General features: G+C 40.9%; 1 protein-coding gene across 4 annotated transcripts in view; it reads right to left on the reverse strand.

Annotated features, from left to right (window-relative positions):
• Positions 1 to 20,526, reverse strand: part of Fam110b (family with sequence similarity 110 member B) — a 150,618-nt gene that overhangs the window by 54,829 nt on the left and 75,263 nt on the right. For 3 of the 4 annotated variants that reach the window (XM_071602350.1, XM_027932920.2, XM_071602349.1), the window contains one exon: positions 7,297 to 7,384. The exons of the other annotated variant lie outside the window; for it this stretch is intronic. The gene's annotated coding sequence lies outside the window, so the exon portion shown is untranslated. The remainder of the gene's footprint in view (positions 1 to 7,296; positions 7,385 to 20,526) is intronic. 4 annotated transcript variants of the gene reach the window in all.

A 20,526-nucleotide genomic window follows, 5' to 3' on the forward strand; every position in this document is an offset into this window, starting at 1 on the left:
TAATCTCTCTTTGACCTCCAGTGCACTCAGCATTGGAGAATAATTCCTCATGGGATGTGGACTGGATTAACACACATACAACTAGAAGCCCAGGTGAGAAAGGCCAGCACTCCGCATTCTTTACTGGCTGTGGTGCCTCCCTCAAAATTGCAAAATGAAGGTGATGGGACCAATCACAAATAATAGTGTCTTTGAATGTTGAGAACTTTGAGTCCTTAGAGGACAATCAATTGGAGCTAAAAACAACACAACTGTATGTGAGTTCTGCAAACAAAACCACATTTTAAATCTTGAGGAGATTGGATTCAAGGAAACCTACTACCCTACCCCACCCAGTGCTGGGGACCAAACCTAGGGCCTTGCACATGCTAGGAAAGTGATCAATCGCCAGGCTAGATCTCCAGCCCTTCAAAGACCCTGTTGAGAAACTAATATGCCTCGATTACTCCTTATTTGGACTAGTTTAAAGTTCAAAACCAAGTTTTATAATCCTTTTAATTTATTTTTAAATAAATTTTATTGGGTATATTTAAGGTATACAATGTGATAATATAAAATACATATAGATAGTAAAATGACTACTGTAATGGAAAAAAATAATAATTGTATCCATTATCTCACAGTTATTCTTTTTTCCCTCCTGTGGCAAGAAGAGCTTAAATCTACTCATTTAGCAAAATTTCTAGATACAATACACTGTTATTAACTATAGTCCTCATAGCTATATCATCAATAGACACAGCCTCAAATAATCCATTTTATTTTCTTTCAGTTTTTTCCTCCCTATGTGATTTTCAACTTAATTTTCTCCTCCCTTCCTCCTCTGATGAACTGGTCTCCCTCTTTTGGTGAAATCATGAAGTTGGCCTGTCTGCCTCACATCCTGCTGCGATTGGCACCAGAAGATGCTGCTGTCAGCGCATGAGGGAGGCAGTAACTAAAAAAGTAGACAAGAAACATACACGATTTAAATTTAAAGCATTGGTTCCTTTAAATTCTAGAAACAATTTTAATTCCTTTTTAGTGTGCTAAGATTCTGTGCTGAATTTTAAAGATGCAGAGCTAAAACATAAAATCCCTACCCTCAACTTGCTTGTCTTTACCAGAAAGGGGCAGACGACATTTATTGCAACACAAATCAGACTGTGATATGTGTGCTTTATGTACTTATAGAATGAAAAATGCACAGCACTAGGCACTCACCACCAGAAGGGACTCTTAGTGCATGCAATGTAAATTGCATGTATGTCTGTTTGTGGTGCCTTAATACTATGTAGATTTTGAATGAATGAGATGTCGGAATATGTGGACTACACACTGAAAAGGAAATCCACAGTAGGTTTACTGGGCAGTGGAATTGAAGTAATTTCTACCTGTGGCGCTTCTTGCTGCCAGTGGGTCTGTGTGACTTTTAGAGGATGTGCTGTTATCTTCCTGCTGTGTTTCGTACATGTCCATTAAGACTCTACTATGGACATTTAAGAATGCACATTAGCTTCCCACTCTGTAGTAGTGTTGAAATGAAATTTTTATTCTCCAGAAAGCCTTTTCCTGGGTTGGTAAAATTGCTTCATTCCTCTTCGAGAAGCTCATCAGTTGATAGGGCAGTGCTGATACTACACAAGGATCCAAAATCTTTAGGATTTAAAACTGAAGCCCTGTTCTTGCAGGGCACCACACAGAACGTGTGATAAGTCTCTGCTTACATGGCCATGCTCTCTGGCATGGAAGAGCCTAGGTTCTTTGTTTCACAAGAAGAATTTGAAATGAATTTACCATATGATTTGAGACAAATCATATAAATGGTTAAAGGAAGCAAGAATAATTTCAAGACCACTTAGAAATATACGTGGTCTGGATGCTGGGTGCCCCTTAAAGGTCCATCCATATGAAGGGCTTGGTGCCAGGGTGGCACTATTAGGGGGTGCTGTGGAGCTTTAGGAAGTGGGGCCTTAGAGAAGTCCTTAGGTGATTGGAAGTAAGCCCTCAAAGGTGACTATAGGCCCTGCCTGTCCTCTTTCCTTCTGCTCTGATTTGAGACACTACTGTTCCCGCACACATTGCCACCATGATGTGCTGCCTTCTGCTGCCCTCATCAGAACTGAGCTGATGCAGGTGCCATACCTTTGAACCTGTAAAACTGTGATCTCAATAAAACCTTCTTTACTTCATAAAAGGTCTGTCTGAGGTACTTCAGTATAGTGATGGAAAGCTGACTAATACACACATATATATATATATATATATTACATTATAAAAAATTTATGAATTTGCTGAATGATTAGCTGAATAAGTTAATGATAAAAATTCTTGGATTGTGCTACAATTTTTTTTTAACCAGAAGGAGTAACTTTTGAAATGTGCCTCAAAGGAACTTCTGGACTTTATGAAAAAAGGAATTGATAAAGGATACCTGGCTGGAAGCAGTCCATAAGCTCTCATGAGCTAAGATACCGACTCTGGATGGATTGAGAGCAGAACGCAAGGCAGAAGCCTGGCATAGGGCTAAGTCAGTGTTGGAGTTGGTCAGAGAGGAAGAGGTGGTTACCCCAATGCAGGATGGCTCAGAGGAAGGGTCAGCAGGGTCTGCTTCCAGAATGGATAGCCATATGAAGAAGAGTCACTCAGTGAGACTGCTCTCAGAGGAAGGTTCTCCCTCTAACTCTCACAGTCTCTCTGACCATGGAGGATAAAGGGAGTGGTTTTAAGCATGTCCCAAAAAGAGTTAGACCTATGGAACTGAAGAGATAAGTATTTAGGACAAAGATAAACCTGCACTGTATGAAACGTGGAGTAAGCACATGAAACTACCAAGAGACCAGGCATATCTCCTCTTCCCTTGCTGAAGAGGAGAAAAGAAATGCAGAGTAGGGGTATTTTCACTGCTGCTGCATCTTTAGATCCAGATTCATTAAAATCAATAATAACAGAACTGAACACTTAATATACTTCATATGCTCTGGAAGAGAGAGGCTAGCATAGAGAGGACCCTACAACACTCACTGATCATGCAGACCCAGGGGCATCACGCCTCTCTGAACTTACAGGGACACAGAAACACTCCCTCAGTCCACCCCTGGAGAGAGCAGCAGACGTGTATGGGTTGGAAAGAAGAAGGGAAGCCCTTCAAATTCTAGTTTCCCTCTTGGCACAACCACAACCAACATACGTGTCTTCCTCTCTCTGACCTGGGTTCTCCCCTTCCCTCATTTCTTGACTGTTTGGTCTCTTTCCTTCAAAATGGAGACTTCAACTTTTCTAACACCTTCCTACCATGTTTCCTGGTAACTTTCTGATTCTACCTGCTCTGCTCTCAGCTTTCCACAGTCAACCTTCACCCTGAACCTAGGATCCACACTATAAGGAAATCAACTGGTGTGCAGGTCTCTTTAATGGAAGAGCTGTGGGAGGATTTTTGTTTAATCCTATGGTTACCCTTTGGTTTGAGGTTTAATCTCTTTGATCCCTGCTATAGTTTGGATGTTGAATGTCCCCCAAAGGTCTAGTGTCAAAGGCTCAGTCCCTTGGGTGCTGCTTCTGGGAGGTGACTGGACCTTTTGGAAGTTGGGGCCTAGTGAGATATCTATAGATCTTCAGGGTTGTGCCCTTTAAGAGGACTGCAAGAACCCAGCTCCTTCCTCTTCTTTTTGGCTTCTTAGCCACAAGGTAAGAAATATTCTGTACCATACACTCCCTCATCAGAGGTGTGAAGCAATGGGTCTACCCAGTCATGGACTAGAACCTCTAAAACTGTGAGCCAAAATAAAGGTTTTCTCTTTATAATCTAATTATCTCAGGCAACCTGTTATAGTGATGGAATGCTGACTAATAATCCCATATACCTCCCCTATACAATGAAGATTCTAATACCTTCTCTACAGGGCAAGCAGACTGCCCAGGAGACATGTGCTGCCTCTAGCACAGTGCTCACAGAGCTGTCCTCCACAGACCAGGGACTCAGCTGCAAATGATCCTTTCTTTCTGTCAATCTTTGTAAGAAAATCAATGACTACAATGGCCACATGGTAACAGCTATTCATAATTAAAAACAACAACAACTATGTACACATAGTAGCATACAATCTGTCTTTCACTTGATGAAATGAAAATATCCAAATATGTCAAATAACTTCTTTGGTAACATAACAACATAAACTGTAATCAATAGTTCTTAAACTTCTTAATAAATGTGTGTTAAAGCCTCAAAATTGGAATTATGCTTTCTTTCTGAGCACAGGAGCATTTTCTTTTACAGAGGGCACCATCCCTCCACTAGTGTTACAGAAGCCTAGATAATTTATGTGATCAAGGACAATGAAAATTCTAAAGTCCTAGCTACTTTTCCCAGTGAGTATGCTTTTGTCTCCCTGTCTTGTTGAAGCACAGTGAGCAGGCCTGGCTGGGTGAGCCGCACGGCAGGCAGGTTTCCTTACCATTCCAACTTTCCCTTGTTTCCCAGCAGACCTCCTTCAAGGTCAGCTGAGAAGGCCTCAGAGAAGCCCCACCTGACTGTACAGGGAAACCTGAACTCTGAGTCATTCTCCTGGCGAAGAGCTGATCTGGGAAGAGGCAAAAGCCAGAGGTGCTTGTGTAAACGGAAGATGAAAACATGGAACTGGAAAAAACAAAAAAGATATTTGGGGAAAACTAGAGCGTATTTTTGGTTAGGACCATTTAACATGAAAAAAAAAAGTGCAAGGATTGTTTTGGCTCCCTGCAATTTTTCAGGCCTCTAGCACCCTGGAAGAGCAAAAACCTGACCTTAGAGACATTCTGAAAAAGTTTCGTTTTAAGGGGAGAAACCAACTTTATTAGTTAAGTCTGATTAAGACAATAAGAAACTACAAACAAAGGGAACCCTCGAGCTGATTTCCTGAAATGGCAATGACATGAATGAAGCATAGATTTTTGTATTTATATACTAATTTAAAAATGACACATGCTCAGGAGATGTCATGTTTTAAGATGATTACACTCAAAAGAATTTCACAAAAGGAACACTACAAGATCGTTTTATTTCATGTCTCCATTTTCCTTTTTAGTTTCCTTAAACAAGGGACCACTTTTTTTAAAAAGACCCAGCTTGTACTCTAAAAGCAACATAATCTTAAATGCACTATTGAGAGTAGTAAAAAATGCTAATGATGCTATTAATACATATGCATACATAAGACTGCTTATCTGTAATTTAGGAACTTAGAAAAGAACAAAAGTTTTAATGAAATTTCGATTCAGTAATAACCTGAAAGACTACAAACAATGGGATATGGTGAGAGAAAAACTATGCTTTTCACAATATTCTATAGAACACTTGAAAACCTGTTTCCATATCATGTACAAGAATACTCTTATCAGTACACTCTGATCTCACATTATGTGAGACTTAGAAGGGCTAAGATTTAGTGTCTACAGTACAGACATTGCACTCATGGGTCACATTCCTTCCTGTCACAGGATCTAGCAAAATAATAATATGAATAAAACTCAAAGGTTACTGAAGCCCGTGAAGGTAACTGTCATCTCTAGACAGTGAGAGGGGATAGGACTCCATTCCTCCTGGGCCTATGCTGAACCAGGCGATATCTAATCACCTTCCCAACATCCCTACAGGCTTGCTGGTATTCTCATTTGGTATATGGAAAACAATGGCTTTCAAAACCACAGCAACCAGGTCCCATCCATCTGCAAGGTTATTGAGTGGAAGAGATGAGGTTACCTCCAGATCTACTCAGCTTCTTTCCTGGTCACCAGGGTTGCAAATTCAGCTGCTGTCAGAAGCCACCTGGTGAGCATGTACACCATGCAGTCATGTCCAAACAAGGGGGAGTGACAGAATCACGAAAAGGACCGACAATTCCTAGTTTGCTCCAGTTTCCAGGGTTAGCACTGGAAATCCTGTGTCATAAGAAACCCCTCCTTTGTGTGCCTACTGAGATGGGTGGGATCCCTAGAGTGATACAGAGTGAGAATTCAGGCCCTGTTGGAAAGTACTCTCCATTAAATCCACCTGTGCTCAGGTGCAAGTCAATAACTTCAGCTCTACCAGGACTTCAGATTGAAGACACAGTTCCTCCCAACCAATAGGAGCCCCAGGCTTTCACAACAGAACCGATGTCTGGGATAAGGAGATGAGGAAGGTGGTGTTAAGAGTGATGGATTTTAAGGAATAGTACTGAGGTGTGTTGTTGGCTTTTTTTTTTTTTTTTTTAATTCTTCCCTTTCCACAGATTGCAGAATTCCACCTGGCATAGGTCGATTTTTATTCGGCAGCCTAAGTTCTGCCAGATTCTGAAGTTCTTGGAAAGTAATAACATCTACCTAAGCAATATTCTGCAAAACACAATAAAAATAAATTAGAAAATGCATGGCCTACTGTATAAGCAAGGGTGCGTTACACACAGATGCTCATGGATGCTGGGAAGGCGGCCAGAGGAAGGCTGTCCATCAAGTGTGGTCATCCAGGTTGAGACTCTTCTCATGAGGATTGCTCTTTACCACTTCTCACTCACGAGGAGCTGGCTCCCATTTTCCTAAGCTTTCCCAACCTCCTCATGTGGTGGTACTGAGCTCTTGATCCCTCCATATGAGGGGGAAACTACCTGTACCTTGACCACTGTTCATCCACCTCTTCAGCTTCTCTATAAAAAAAGGGGGCCTGGCCATAGGAAGAGACCCAGAGAAGATATTTCTGGTGTGTCTTGATTGATTAGAGACCGAAAAGTAATTCTAGGAATGGGTGGTCATGGGGAAAAGTACCTTATCCATTTCCAGGTCTTCCTGCCTGGCCAGCCGAGGACACCTGTCTTGCCCTGTCTATCTCATCCACTGGGTTGGTATCTAGGTTCCGCCCTCTCCATTCCACCTCTCCCCCTACTAATTCAGAGTGCTGTTGCTGCTGACTGCACCCCACCATCTTATTCCCTCACCACAGACAGTGCACCTATTTAGGTGTAAGGATGTTCATTTTCTAAAGCTGTCTTTAAATCCACGCGCACAAAAGGGGATTACGTGCTACATACTACAATGCATTGAACAAACTGTAACTACTAACAGATACACAGAAAGCCTTGGAAAAGCAAATCCATCATAGTATTTTGTTACTGGCAGGGACCTCAAAGTTTGGGATTCCTGTATGTATGTTTTGTTTTGGTTTCTTTATTTTTTTCCATTTTTTTTCCAGATAGCAAAATATCTGAAACCTCAGAGTCTTTGTCTTAATATAATAATTACATGAGTTTTCAGAAAGAAATCAATACTTTCTGCTCAGTATGTATCAAAGCAAAGCAATACACTTACCTAAAACAGAAATGAGTATTTTATGGGCGGTAGGCAGAGGTCATAGGAAGACTTCCTTTCTCCAAGTGCTCTCTGTAGCAGGAAATAACTAAAAACACAGGCAAAGAAGATAAATGTTCTTTTTTATTTGACAAAAATAGGCAGACTATCAAATGCATTTAGAACAGAAAATAAAAATTCCATTAAAAATTGGCTAATTCATTTTTAAAAAAACAGGTAGCAGATGTCAGTAAACCCAAATGCATTAGATTTTACATATTTCATCTAGAATGTAAGCATTGGCTCATTTCAATCGCTCCTTTTGTTTAACTATAGATAGCAATTATATAAAAAGAAAAATGTAGCAACGAGTTGTGAGAAGTCCCATAAGCAACATTTTGTAGGACATTACCTCATTTCTGGAACTGATAAGAGTATTAGCATCTTAGAGGGCCTTAGGACTGAACTGTACTCGCCCTCCATCTACAGCGCAGGAGACTAAGGCCCTCCAGGTGAGGAGCTCACCAATAATCATTTGGCTAGGGCAGAGATCTTGATTGCTACAAGAGTACTCTAGCACTCGGATGTCAGAAATCATGTGTTCCTTCCTTCATTCGTTCAATGAACACTGACTGAGCCATTTCCTATGGATCAGGTATTTTTCAAAGCTCTGGGGGTTAAGGCAAAAAAAAAAAAATCTCTGATCTCATGGAATTTATATCCCAGAAAGTAGAGACCGAAAAAAAAAAATAAAAACAATAGATATGACCTCAGAATGTCCCACTAACTGACGCGGCTCCATTTCCCATAAAATCCTGAAGGCAGTATGGGAATAGGCCATGGGCTTTGGAGGAAGCACATTCCAGGAAGAGGACCAGCCAGGGCCCTGAGGCAGACCGGCCTGGCTGTCAAGGAGTGAGAGGAGGAGAATGGTGGGTACCGTGTGGCTGTGGATGAGAAACCAGTGGAAAACAGGTGGTGTGGACAGGAAGCTGGTGAAAGCCAGCTCTTGGCAAGGGTCTACTTAGACGGCAGCAGCAAAGGAGGAGCCTGGGGAAGAGCCATCAGAGACAGGAGGACTATAGGAGGGTGCTGTTTGCAGAGGTCAGGAGGGTCAGAGAGCTGCTGACAGCTGAAGCCAGTGGCTGGGGGGCAGGCTGGGAGGAATCCTGCTAACTCATCCAGCAGGGAGAGCAGGGAGGGGTGAGGACCTGGGAAAGCAAAGCTTCCACAGAGTTAAGTGTGGAGAAGGAGGAGAGGGTGGAGCAGGAGAGATTTAGGAAGGTTCCCTGACTGCAGGTCCCATGGAAGTGGAAACACACTCTCTCATTAGAGATTTTACTGGTGGCAAGAACTAGTGAAGATGAGTGACCCTTAAAGTGGACTCCCCCTCTCAAATTCAGCAAGATTTAAAAGATACCCAAACTCAATAGATAAGAAATTATCTAAAACTTTCTATAAATTATTCTCTAAATGTATACAAAAATCAGAAGTGGTGGGGTAAAATGCTACAATCCAAGTCCAGCTTGCATTTAATAAGCACATTCATCGAAATAACTGACTTTCAAGGGTCTACAGGCGTCTAAGAGAAAAATCTTAATTCGTGGCAAAGCAAACAGTTCCAAAAGTAATCATCAAAGTACTTGGAATAGAGCAGTAATGAAAGTGTTCTGTTATTCCTCTAAGATGCATTTCTAAATTATTGGTACCTTTTTTTTTTTTTTAGAATTTCAAATCTCAGGCATGTAAATATATCAAACATAAAAACATCTCCAGATAACAATCTTATGTGGATTCTGAGAAAAGTTAGTAAGGGGAAGAAAATAAATGGTTCTTTGCATTTATTATATATATATCTGACATAAGATGACATGGTGACACGCCAAAGTATGTGACAGATCCAGCCTCTACTGAACATTAACAGAAGTGGGTGTGGTGTCAAGATGGTAAGAAATCCCATCTCGCTCCTCCTGAAGGCTTCTCTGGTACCCACCCCCATCCTCTTTTTATTGTGGGGGGTGGGACTGGGGATTCAACTGACAGGCACTTGGCCACTGAGCCACATCCCCAGCCCTATTTTGTATTTCATTTAGAGATAGGCTCTCACTGAGTTGCTTACTGCCTTGCTTTTGCTGAGGCTGGCTTTGAACTCGAGATCCTCCTGCCTCAGCCTCCTGAGCTGCTGGTATTAGGTGTGCACCACCCTGCCCCAGCTCCCATTCTCTTTCTAAACGTCTGCTCATCATACCTTGCTATCACCAAACCAGGTGCCTATGTCTGCTCCTCCTCCCCCTATTATTAATTATTTAGCTGTCTTTCCTGCTCAATAAGTGCTTCTTGCAGGACAGGAGTGTGCCTTCTATCTTCTCTCAATAAAGGTAAACTTGTAGCCTAGCTCATAGCAGGTCCCCATAATTACAGAATAAAATAATGAAAGAATAAAAAGACTACATTCAGATGAGGGACCTACTATCCTTTCAAATATTTTTCTAGTCCAGATAACTTTAGGAGGGTCCACACTAAAATACTCATCAATTGCTAATGACAGATCTCTCTCAGATCATAGCCAGTAGCCAGCCACGAAGTCACAAGGACCCATGTCCAACAGTTTGTACAGTCCACTGCTCATCTTTTTACAATTATTTTTCAGACCCTCTGGAACCTACTGCATTGTGGCACATCACATTCTACATAGGATGAGTTTTCGTTTTAAACTGATTATCTGGTCTGCTGTGATTAGAAGCCCCTAGGAGAAAAAGCAGCATTGTATGACAGAAAAGGCATAAATTTTTAAAAATATTAAATGTTTATGTTTAAGCTGTTAGATATACTTTTTGCTGTGTGAGAAATGTCATTTTCTCATCAGTAATGGGTTATGGAATCAGAAGAAGGGGAAAGAACAAAACTATAAAATGTCAAGAAATTTATTTTTATTTTCTTGTCTTAGGAATATGTAAGGATTTCCCTTAATTCAGTAAGAAAAAAAATAACTAAATGTGATGCAACTGAAGATAAATGTGCCTATTTTGGTTACTCTGCAAAATCATTAATAACAGTCCTGTTATTAAAATGCTCCTCTGGATCAGATTAAAAGGTCCTTTGGGATGTCATATAGTTCAGGATATAGGCATGTCTGTGAATTACATAATTTATATGTAAATTTTTAAGAAGTCCCTCAGACACAAAAATTCCTTAAGGCACAGCCTTGAGAATGGACCTCAGTGAGACCTGTTTCCCACCTAGTTCAATGACACAGTGGCTCTACTCACAAAAGGAAGGCCATCAGATGTTTATGTTCACCCAACGTTTCAGCCGTGGCTAAAAGAAAAGACAACAGAATCTACTCTTACAGTAGCCTATTTCTTTGAAACTCTCTAAGACCCAGACAATTTAGGAAGTACTTTGGGAAACTGAAAAAGGAGGAGAAAGGATATTACCGAATTGCATCAATTTATCTTTCCCAAAACAAGGGACAGAGCCCAAGTGTCAAAAGGCAGAAAGGTGTTTTCCCACAATCACTGGAGGGACACTGTTAGGCAAAGAATGATGCAGTGACACAGTGGAGGAGCCTGGACTTTGAGGACAAGAAAAGCTGTTCCAGCAGAACCTAGTGTTCTCACTCGGGGTGTGCTCAGTCTGTCAGGGGAACAAGGCCTGGTTTGTATCCAGGGGATGGAATACAAAGTGGAAAGACTGTTCTCCTGTTCATTTCACCAACCAAGGTGCCTAAGAAGCCACCGACCAGTTCAAGTCATAGAGAGCCTGTATGGCCACCAACAGCCACCAAACTTTCTTATTATGCACCTTACTCCATGACAGCCCATGGCAGACTTTGATAATATTCCTTGGTTTTCCCCCTTAACACTATCATCTCAGTAAACTCAAGACTCTGGCTGATTTTTTTTACCCCCAGGACGGACGAGGGAGTGCAGTGGTGAGGCATAGTGAGTGATCGATCTCAAGTCTTCCTCTGCCCAAGAATAAACTGACTCCCTCCAACCAGGATACAGCTCTAGATCAGAGCAGTTATCTTCACAAAATGTGTAAGTGGCAATGCTTGGCTTTTCAGGAGCTTGGAAATAATTCTTGAAGGCTTTCGGGAGCCAGGAGGACTCTCCACTGAGAGCAGACGCATGGTGGCAGCCCGCCAGCCCTGTGACTGGTGAGTCAGTGCCCAAGTTTCTGTGGACTCCACAGTCTGATAGGGGGAGGACATTAATTTTGAAGTTTGAAGACTGAACGGAAGCAGGGGTCCTCGGGGCATAAAATAGGAGGTACACTGAGAAGCACCAACTCACGTTGCATTTGTTTGTATTTTTGAACCTCAGCCTTGCGGGCTTAAAATATTTTTCCTTCAGAATGCACCACCTTTATTAAAGAATTTAAGATTATTGTTCAATTTGGAAAATAATCCAGGTAACCATTAGTAGAAATAAAAAATACCGTCAGACAGTCATCAAAGTAAGTGGCAAGAACCCCACCTTCCTATGAGATGACATGTCAACTCCAAAAACAGCGTCTCTCTTAAACAAAGCCAGGAGTCAAAAATTTCTCCTCCAGGTACAGCTGAATACATACCCACATATATTTTGGCAGAATGAGCAATGTTAACATTTCCTGTATTAAAAAAGCTTCATGAAAACTACAAAAGGTGAGACAAAGAAAACCATCCAAAATGAAGGCTTCACGCATCTTTGAAGAAACAATAGCACATTACTTCTGCTGAGACCCAGCATCGAATCAGGAGCGTCACTGCCCTGTCCTAATTAAATTGTTTCACTAAATTTTCCTTGATCACTCATTATTTAGGAGAGTCTGGACTCAATGCAAACAAAGTCCACTGAGTCCTGAAACCCACCCACAAAGACACCCGAATCCATGCAGCATCGGGCTTTCCAAAACAGAAGAGGACCAATAAGAATCACTCCCAAGCACATGCACCCTTGAATCCAGGTAAAAACAACAGTCTTTTGTGAACAGGGTGGCTGTTTACCAGGCAAGCCTTCTGCAGGAGAATGTATTTTTTTGTATGGAATGCAGGAGTACACACAGTATCAACAAAGCAAGATCAAATTAAATACATGGCATGACGAACATGCCTCATTTCATGCATGGCTGTGTTTTTCATAAGAGAGAAAGACTTAGAGTAATTACCATGAACTGCGACTTGCTCGCTGACCTCCTGCAGCTGGAGGTCCTTAACCACCGATGCTCTACAACAAAGGGGAACGCCTGCTCTTCCGTGCCTTACTCCTTCTTTAAGGTTACCAGCAGAGCACCTTGCCGTTGTAAGAACACAGTACAGTACCTCTGTATCTATGTCTCTAATGCAGCATAAAGATTACTGTGGAAACCTATCGAACGGGCGAGCAGCAACACCAACCACCAATGAGGATGAGGCACATGCAGAATCCAGCACATGCTCTCTGAGGCACAGGCTGTCACCAGCGCTTAGCAGGCTGCTAATCTAATTATAGCTAGTTTGCTAGCACAGAGCTACTGAAGCAAAGCATAGGAGCAAATTAAATTTTAATAATTAAACCCCACAGACAAAAACATCTTGATTTCCTGTCATTTTCAGGATGAATGTGTCACCTTCTAAACTGTAAGCAATTTTTAAATTGCATTACTTTCCCCCCAATCTAGAGAAACAAAGAGTGGTTAAATCAATGTACAGGACAGGACTTCCTGCTCACTTATGCTTAACTAACCGATTCCAGCACTGAAGAATAAATTACCGAATCAATATGACGAAAATAATAGTGAAAGTGCCATAAAATCCAAGTCTCACCTTATTTACCCTGATTAGCAATGTGTGACTTATGTGTTATAAAGTGGTAATTAATCTCTCCTCAATATAGTTTAAAATAGCATGCATATTTCCATCCACAGTGGAAAAATGCTAATCGAGGTGTCAAAAATCATAATCTTGACTACAGTGACTAATAATAATTTGGAGCTGCAAAGGATGGAAAGGGATCTCAGGAGTCACTGAAAAAGACCACCACCAACAACAAAATGATTTTTCCACTGTACAATTTAATGGAAAAACTAGTTCTAGAAGCCAAATACTATAAGGGGCAGTTTGATGCAGAGGGGAAAAGCATGCTTTCTAATAACCAGACTTCTTGGGTTTAAGTTCCAGATCCTCCACTCACTCGATCACTATGTGACCTTGGGCAAGTGAGTGAACACCACTGTGTCTGGAGCTGACTGGAAGGACTACTGTCAATGAGCTCTGAGCACTTTGCACAGGGTGGTTTGATTCTGAGTTCTGAATTCGGCAATTTTTCATAAGAGTAGTCTTCTCACAACTCCACATTGTCTAACTTCCTTTCCAGTGTTGCAATACTCAGACAAAATGTTTGAATGCTCCTCAGTTGTCCAGTTGGGTCAGAAACACCACTCAGAAGTAATAAATGGTGACAAGCTAATGGTAGGCTTGATTTACCACACAGGACCATCCCTGGTAGTCATGGTATCAGGGCAAGTCATTTCTCCTGCTTCTGCTCAGATATGTAATAGTCACTAATTTCTCTTGATTCTACACGAACAGATCTTAAAAGAAATATTCAGGAAAGGATAGACATGTAATTATATTTCATTAATGATTTATAGTACAGACTAAATTATATACATTTCAAAAAGGTTTTGCGTGGAATATAAAATGGAAAATGTTTGTAAGGAGAAGTTGGGTTAAACTCTAAATGACAAATTTATGTAAAAAAGGGAGAGAAGTCAGCTAGTCAAGTGCAACTTTTGGCAATGCAATTTGTTTATCTATTTGTTTTCCCAAAAGGTCATTTTTTTTTTCCTTCTACGTTCTACAGAATTATCTGTCCATCTGGGCTGATACGAAGTGAATCTGTTAATCTGTTCAATTTATTTTTCATAATTACTAGACCCTGGTATGTCCTCCCAATCCAGTTTTAATCCAATGATGAAATGCAAATCTCTCACCTACAGATAGGTTTGTTTTCTTTTGATTGTCAGCTGAAACCTTTTACAAAAAGCTGGCCTGCTCCCCACACATCATGATTTGCTCTAAGAAACCAAATATTCCTAGGGAGAAGTCGGTAGCCGTGGAAAATGAATATTGACCTAGAGGCAGTTCATCTTTCCATCTTTGTGTATCAAAAACTCGTTAGGATTTAAATCAGTGAAAAGAGTGATATGACCCATGAACTTCAAGGGAAAGCACAGACATTCACAGCCCACACATTTGAGACTGAAAAACTGTAGGAATGCAGACATACACACCAACTCAGGACAACAGGATGGAGACAAGTCTGTCAGAGAAAGCAACTGCCACATGGGCTACAGGAAGCATCACGAGTGTGGATTATCAAAGCACAATCACCACTATCAGGAGGGAAAACTCCGGGAGGTACCAGGTTCAGCGATTTGGCCTGAGGCAGGGCTCCCTGGAGGCTGTCAGGATCCCGACTAGTAACACTTCTAGGCATTTATCTAGGAAACATCTAACAGCTTCTGCCTTCCTCTTCATTTAACAGACTGCTAGCTCAAAATAGGCACTAAAAAGCTGTTTGATTAATTTGTTTCATGCTTGTTTTATATAAGACATTAAACAGACACTTTCAGAGGGAAGGGAGCAACTGTCCTTACATCTCATCCTCCAATATATTCTGATTCAATGTTTGGTTTGAAAAGGAACAGTTCACTGGTGCTCTCTATGGCCACTCTGCTGGAAGAGCCTACACACACACACACACACACACACAATATCTTGGGAATCCTGTCTTTGAACTTCAGTCAGCTATCGTGATGCTGAAAATCATTCCTTCACTCCATCAATAGCAGTCAGGGGCATCTACTGGAGGCAAGGATTTGTGCTGCACCTTGAAAATACTGCTACCAGGAAGCAAAGCATTTTGACTCGTAGAGGGCAAGATGCTCATTAAATGATTATTAGCAAAAATAACCAATAATGACTGGGTGGGTAAATTGCAGTGTACTGCAGGATGCCATGATGGCACTTGAGCGGGGCAGAGGGTAGGACTGGGCTGAAGGTGGGCTTTCCTGCTTCCTTTGGCCTGAGGGTAGTGACCTTCGAGTTATGAAGGTCACAGAGAGGCCACTGGGACCAGAGGATAAAGTTGGAGGGAGGTGACCCAACAGCATATGCAAGAGAAGGGAAAGAGTGGCTTCCTTTGGAAGTCCAGTCTCTAATCCAACTGATTCCTTCAAGATCTCCTTCTTCCTAGTGATAGACTCCCATTATCTTCCCAGATGAAACTGTCCCCTGCCTGCCTCAAACAGAGGATGAGAAAGAACATATATATTTTATACCTGCTGCACAAGGCGAGGAGAAGCCTCTCCACAGACACCATCTGCCCTGATGCATGGATTTCCTCAAGTTCTGTTTGGATTTTCCCAACCTGGGAGAATGCGGACAGAAATAGCAAGTGGCTAGGTTTGGAGAATTTCCATGAGGAATTCTCTTAGTTTTCTTCCCTTAGGAAGAAAAAATTAAGGCTCAAATACTAAAAATGATGACTTTAAAAACCAGGGCTCAAGGCAAGCATGGGTAATTCCACGACCTCAGGAGGCCGAGGCAGGAAATCAAAAGGTCAAAACCAGCCTCAGGAACTTAGTGAGACCCTAAGCAACTTAGTGAGCCCTGTCTCAAAATAAAATATAAAAAGGACTGGGGTTGGCTCAGTGGTTAAGTGCTTCTGGTATCCATCCCCATAAAAGGAAAGGGGGAAAAAAAAAACAGGACTCAGAGTTATCTTTGCAATCAGAATATTCAGGCTGTCCTTTGGTTTCAGATTATTCAAACTCCTTGTTGAGAGAGGGCTGAGTGTAGTTTCTTCTCTGATGAACAGCACCTGGCACCAAGAGGGAGGGCAAGTCACAAGCCAGTCACTCAGGATGCTGTGTCTCCACATGCCATGTTACGGGCGGGGGGGGGGGGGGGTTCAAGTCCTGTTCTGCACCCCCAGCTCTGTAGGAGACAGGAGGAGGAGAGACCAGCAGCTGAGCCCTGGTTCAGGATGAGCCAGGGTCCCAGCCTACATCAAGCATGGGGTGAGACCCAAATGAAGAGCATTTCCATCCTAGGAACTGGAGCTTGGCAGACAGACTAAGAACCAGCTCCCCCAGCTCACTGAACACCCCCAGGCACGGAGGAGAAAAGATACCTGGACTGAGGCTCTCAGGCTACCAGAAATAGGACAATCAGTGGGCAAGTGTCCAGCCCTTCCTTTTCCGTTCTTACCACCCAAACAGCAGCTTTTCTTCTTTTTGGAGAATCTGCCATGCTGGGTGCTCAGCCCAGCTATAACATGCTTGGGCTGTGAAAGACTGGACAGACTGCTAGAAATCACTCCAGCTGCCCCCAATGCCATGCATGGCTTTGGCTCCCTATTCCTTTCACAGGTACCCAGTATCCCACACTGCTCACCAGAGGTGGACCCCACAGCCCAAGCAGGTCCCCAGAAAGCCCTTGGGTACCAGTGCACTGCACCACATGGGTGTGCTCTTGGAGCTTCCTGGAAATCCACCAGCTGGGAAGGATGATCATGTTTGAACAATCACCCTGTTGGGCTACCCAAGCACACCAGCACTGGGGAGTAGGGGTTAGAAGCCAGTTATGCATCTTACAGTGCCCTCTCAAAGACTAGCCTTTTTTTTTTTTTCATTTTAACAGTACTGGAGAAGAGAGATGGGAGGGTGGGGAAGGAGGTGGCAGGGAGGGGCTGTGAATTGAAGAAGAAGCTAGCAGGCTCAGGAGGGGAACAGAGGCCTGCTCCAAACAGCTGTGGTTGCAATCCTATGAAGGTACAGAAGCCCTGGCTACCTTGGGCTGTCTGAGAACCTCCAGCACTACATCTAAGAATAGTCAAGCTGTTAGTTGGTAAAATTCTTAAAAATTTTACAGATGTACATAGCTTGAGCCTACTTGGTTCCTCTTTTCACTGATATCATGTTTGTTTGTACACACACACATAAAATTAATCATCCCAATGGCATAATAGAGATTATGAAATAATTTTAATGTAATAAAATCACAATTGATACAATAATCTAATAAGGCAAGGCCATATAGTAATAAGTAAACACTATTATCTAATAAGAGTTCTGAATTAGGTTGTAGGAGTTATACTGAGCTTTTAGCTTCCCTCTGTCCTCAAATCCTATCATGTTTTTGGAAGTTAAGAGGCATTTTGGTTTAGTCAGCTTTTTCACTGCTGTGACTAAAAGACCTGACACAAACAATTAGAGGAGGAAAAGTTTACTTTGAAGCTCATGGTTTCAGAGGTCTTAGTCCACAGATGGCAGCTTACATTCCTCTGGGCTCAAAGTGAAATCATAGTGGAAGAGCATGGTAGAAGAAAGCAACTCAGAATATGATCAGGAAGCAGAGAGAGACTCCACTCACCAGTCACAAAATATACCCCAAAGGCATATTCCCAATGCCCACCTCCCCCTTGAGACACACCCTACTTGCCTTCAGTTACCACTCAGTTAATCCCTAACAAGGGATTAATTCACTGATTATGTTAATGCTCTCATAACCCAATCACTCCATCTCTAAACACTTCTACTGTCTCACACGTGAGCTTTTGAGGGACACCTCACATCTAAACTATAACACATCTTCTAGGATATGAAAGCACTGACTTCATGGAAAATCTCTGTCTTCTCTACAGAACCTAGTGTTGGACTTTCTATATTGACCACAGGATAGTGAAATAGAATACATGAGCAAATGCCCTAAATTTTAGCTCTGCGTCCTAAAGTGCAATCCCCAAACATTTCAGTTACATGAAGGTTCCTCTCACTTTAAATAACCCCATAGCATCAGCGCCAGCTCTTGAATGCATTTCTGTACTTCTTGCCCACAATCACAGCATATAATCTTGCATGAGTAATAAATACATGCTGCTATTTTAAGAAAAAGCTTCATGGGAAACTTCAAGTATGCATGACATAAGTGTGCATAATTATGTTTAACATGAGGAAGTTTGAATGACTAGACCCGTATCAAAACAAATATGTAATTAAAGAGCATCATTTGTTATGAAATTCATCTAAGGTCTTTTTTGAAAGTTCTAAGTTAACAGAGGCTACAGGATGGTTGTCTTGAAAAGGGTCATATCAAAACTTCACAGGCTGTATATTCAATGATATTCCTTGGGAGAAATTACATTGCTAGAATAGAATCACCATATTCTTCTCTCCTTCTATCTAATTACATTTTTATCCCAGTCTAGCTTCTTTCTAGATGGTAACCTAGGGTAAACTGCTTAACATCTTATGCTTCTATCTTCTCATCTCTCTAGCATGAATTCTGTGAATTAATGACTTATGTGAATTAAATGAGTTTTAGACACAGAGAGCACTTATGGGGTGCCAACCACTTCCTAAACCTCATCAAAGCTCTCCTGATGGCTGCTGGAAAAAGGAAATATTCAGGCCAAATAATAATATTGTCAGAAAAATTGACTCCTCTCAGAAAAAGAAGTATGCTCTATAAATATACAATAATCAAACTCTTAGCACAATCCAGATAATCATATATTGCCCTAGCCATTCGGAAAATCATCTTAGAGAAATAATTCAGGCTGCATACAAAAACAAACAAAAAAACAGAAAAGGGTATTTATCATAGTTTTTTTTTTTGTATAGGAAATAAATTTTTAACCTTTACCAATAATCAGTTGATAATTATGATAAGATATAAATAAAATTAAGTGAACATTAAAATTATTTAAGTGATATTATAGACAAATACTTATTCAATGGAAATAAGATATTAGGAGACAGTCATATATTGATGTGTATACTAGACTCCGATTTTGTTAAAATCCTCTGCATATATATATATATATATATATATATATATGTCTGTGAATACATACATAGAAAAGGTGAATAGGTTTTATCTCTGCATGGTAATGATGGCTAATTTGTCAAATCTGTTTCATTTTTCTACTCTGTTATTGCTAACATTGAGCATAAATTATTTATAAAAACTTCATAACTTTTTCCTTCACTTCTAATCAAGACAAAGAAATAAAAACTGTAGGTGACATTTTTTTTTTCTCCTTCTGGTGGTAGGTATGAAAACTGGGGCTCCATGAATGCTAAGCATGTGCTCTACCACAGAGCTACAACTCCAGCTTGCAGGTGGCAAGTTTTTAATAAGTAGCCTTTCAAAGTCTCAGGCCTAGAGATTCTTGCAGCCTCATGCCCTGCTCTGGCCTGCTGCCAGCCTACACAGTGCAGCTTGGCTTTGTTAACCCCTATGTAAGTGTCAGCTCTTGCAAACAGGATTTTGATGGGCTAACCATTCCCAGCCATCAGTCAAACCACTAGGTTGGAAACCAAAAGCTCAGCTTGGAATTGTCGGCCAATTTGCTAATTATTATCAGACATTAGGACAAGCCTCTGTTGGCACTGGTGCAAGGGCTCATTGCTAAATAAGCCTCAGATATGTCATCCTTTAGTTATTTGAACAATCCTGTCTTTTTATCTAAAGATATTCTAATACACTTGGAATATCTGTAGATTTAAGTGTCTGGAAAGAAGCCAGTAAGTTTAAGTGATAGAGAAAATAGAAAATAATTTCTTTGGATATAAAGTTAGAAACATTAGTGTGATTCAAGATGGACTGGAATCTTGGCACATTTTGAAGCTTTCTGGTTTGTTACTGGCATGGTGGGAACTGAGTTTAAAAGAAAGTAAAGCAAAGGAATCGTATTTCAGTGTGTCAACCTATACTGAATATAGTCTTTCTTCCACAGTTTTAAAAATCTTGTGAATCATAGCTCAGTGTCATTAATACATTATGGTTCAACAGGTTTCAAATATCAGAAAGTTATCTCTCTTTACATGTATATGTTTTATGGTTAATTTCATTATATCTAGAGATCAATTCTTAAAATTCCACAATAGAAATAATGAGCAAATGGGAACTGTTTAACAGAAATCTGCCTTCAAGCAAATTGAGCTCTGCTCCATCTGTATCAGGTAAGTACGGAATTACCTGTAAAGCCTAGGCATCTTTTTTACACTGAAAATAATCACAAACCAGTTTCATTTTTTTTTTCAAAATTGTGACTTTATTTAGAATCCTTATTTTTTCTCTATATACAAATAATAATATATATGGCAATTCTGTGTTCTTCTATAGCAAAGAAACAATTCTTATCATATAATTCTATTAATAATTCTATTAAAGGCAGTGACAATAACCATAGGAATGTTTTCATTTTGGGAATG

Source organism: Marmota flaviventris, chromosome 15, assembly GCF_047511675.1.
Source record: "Marmota flaviventris isolate mMarFla1 chromosome 15, mMarFla1.hap1, whole genome shotgun sequence".
NCBI lineage: Eukaryota > Metazoa > Chordata > Mammalia > Rodentia > Sciuridae > Marmota > Marmota flaviventris.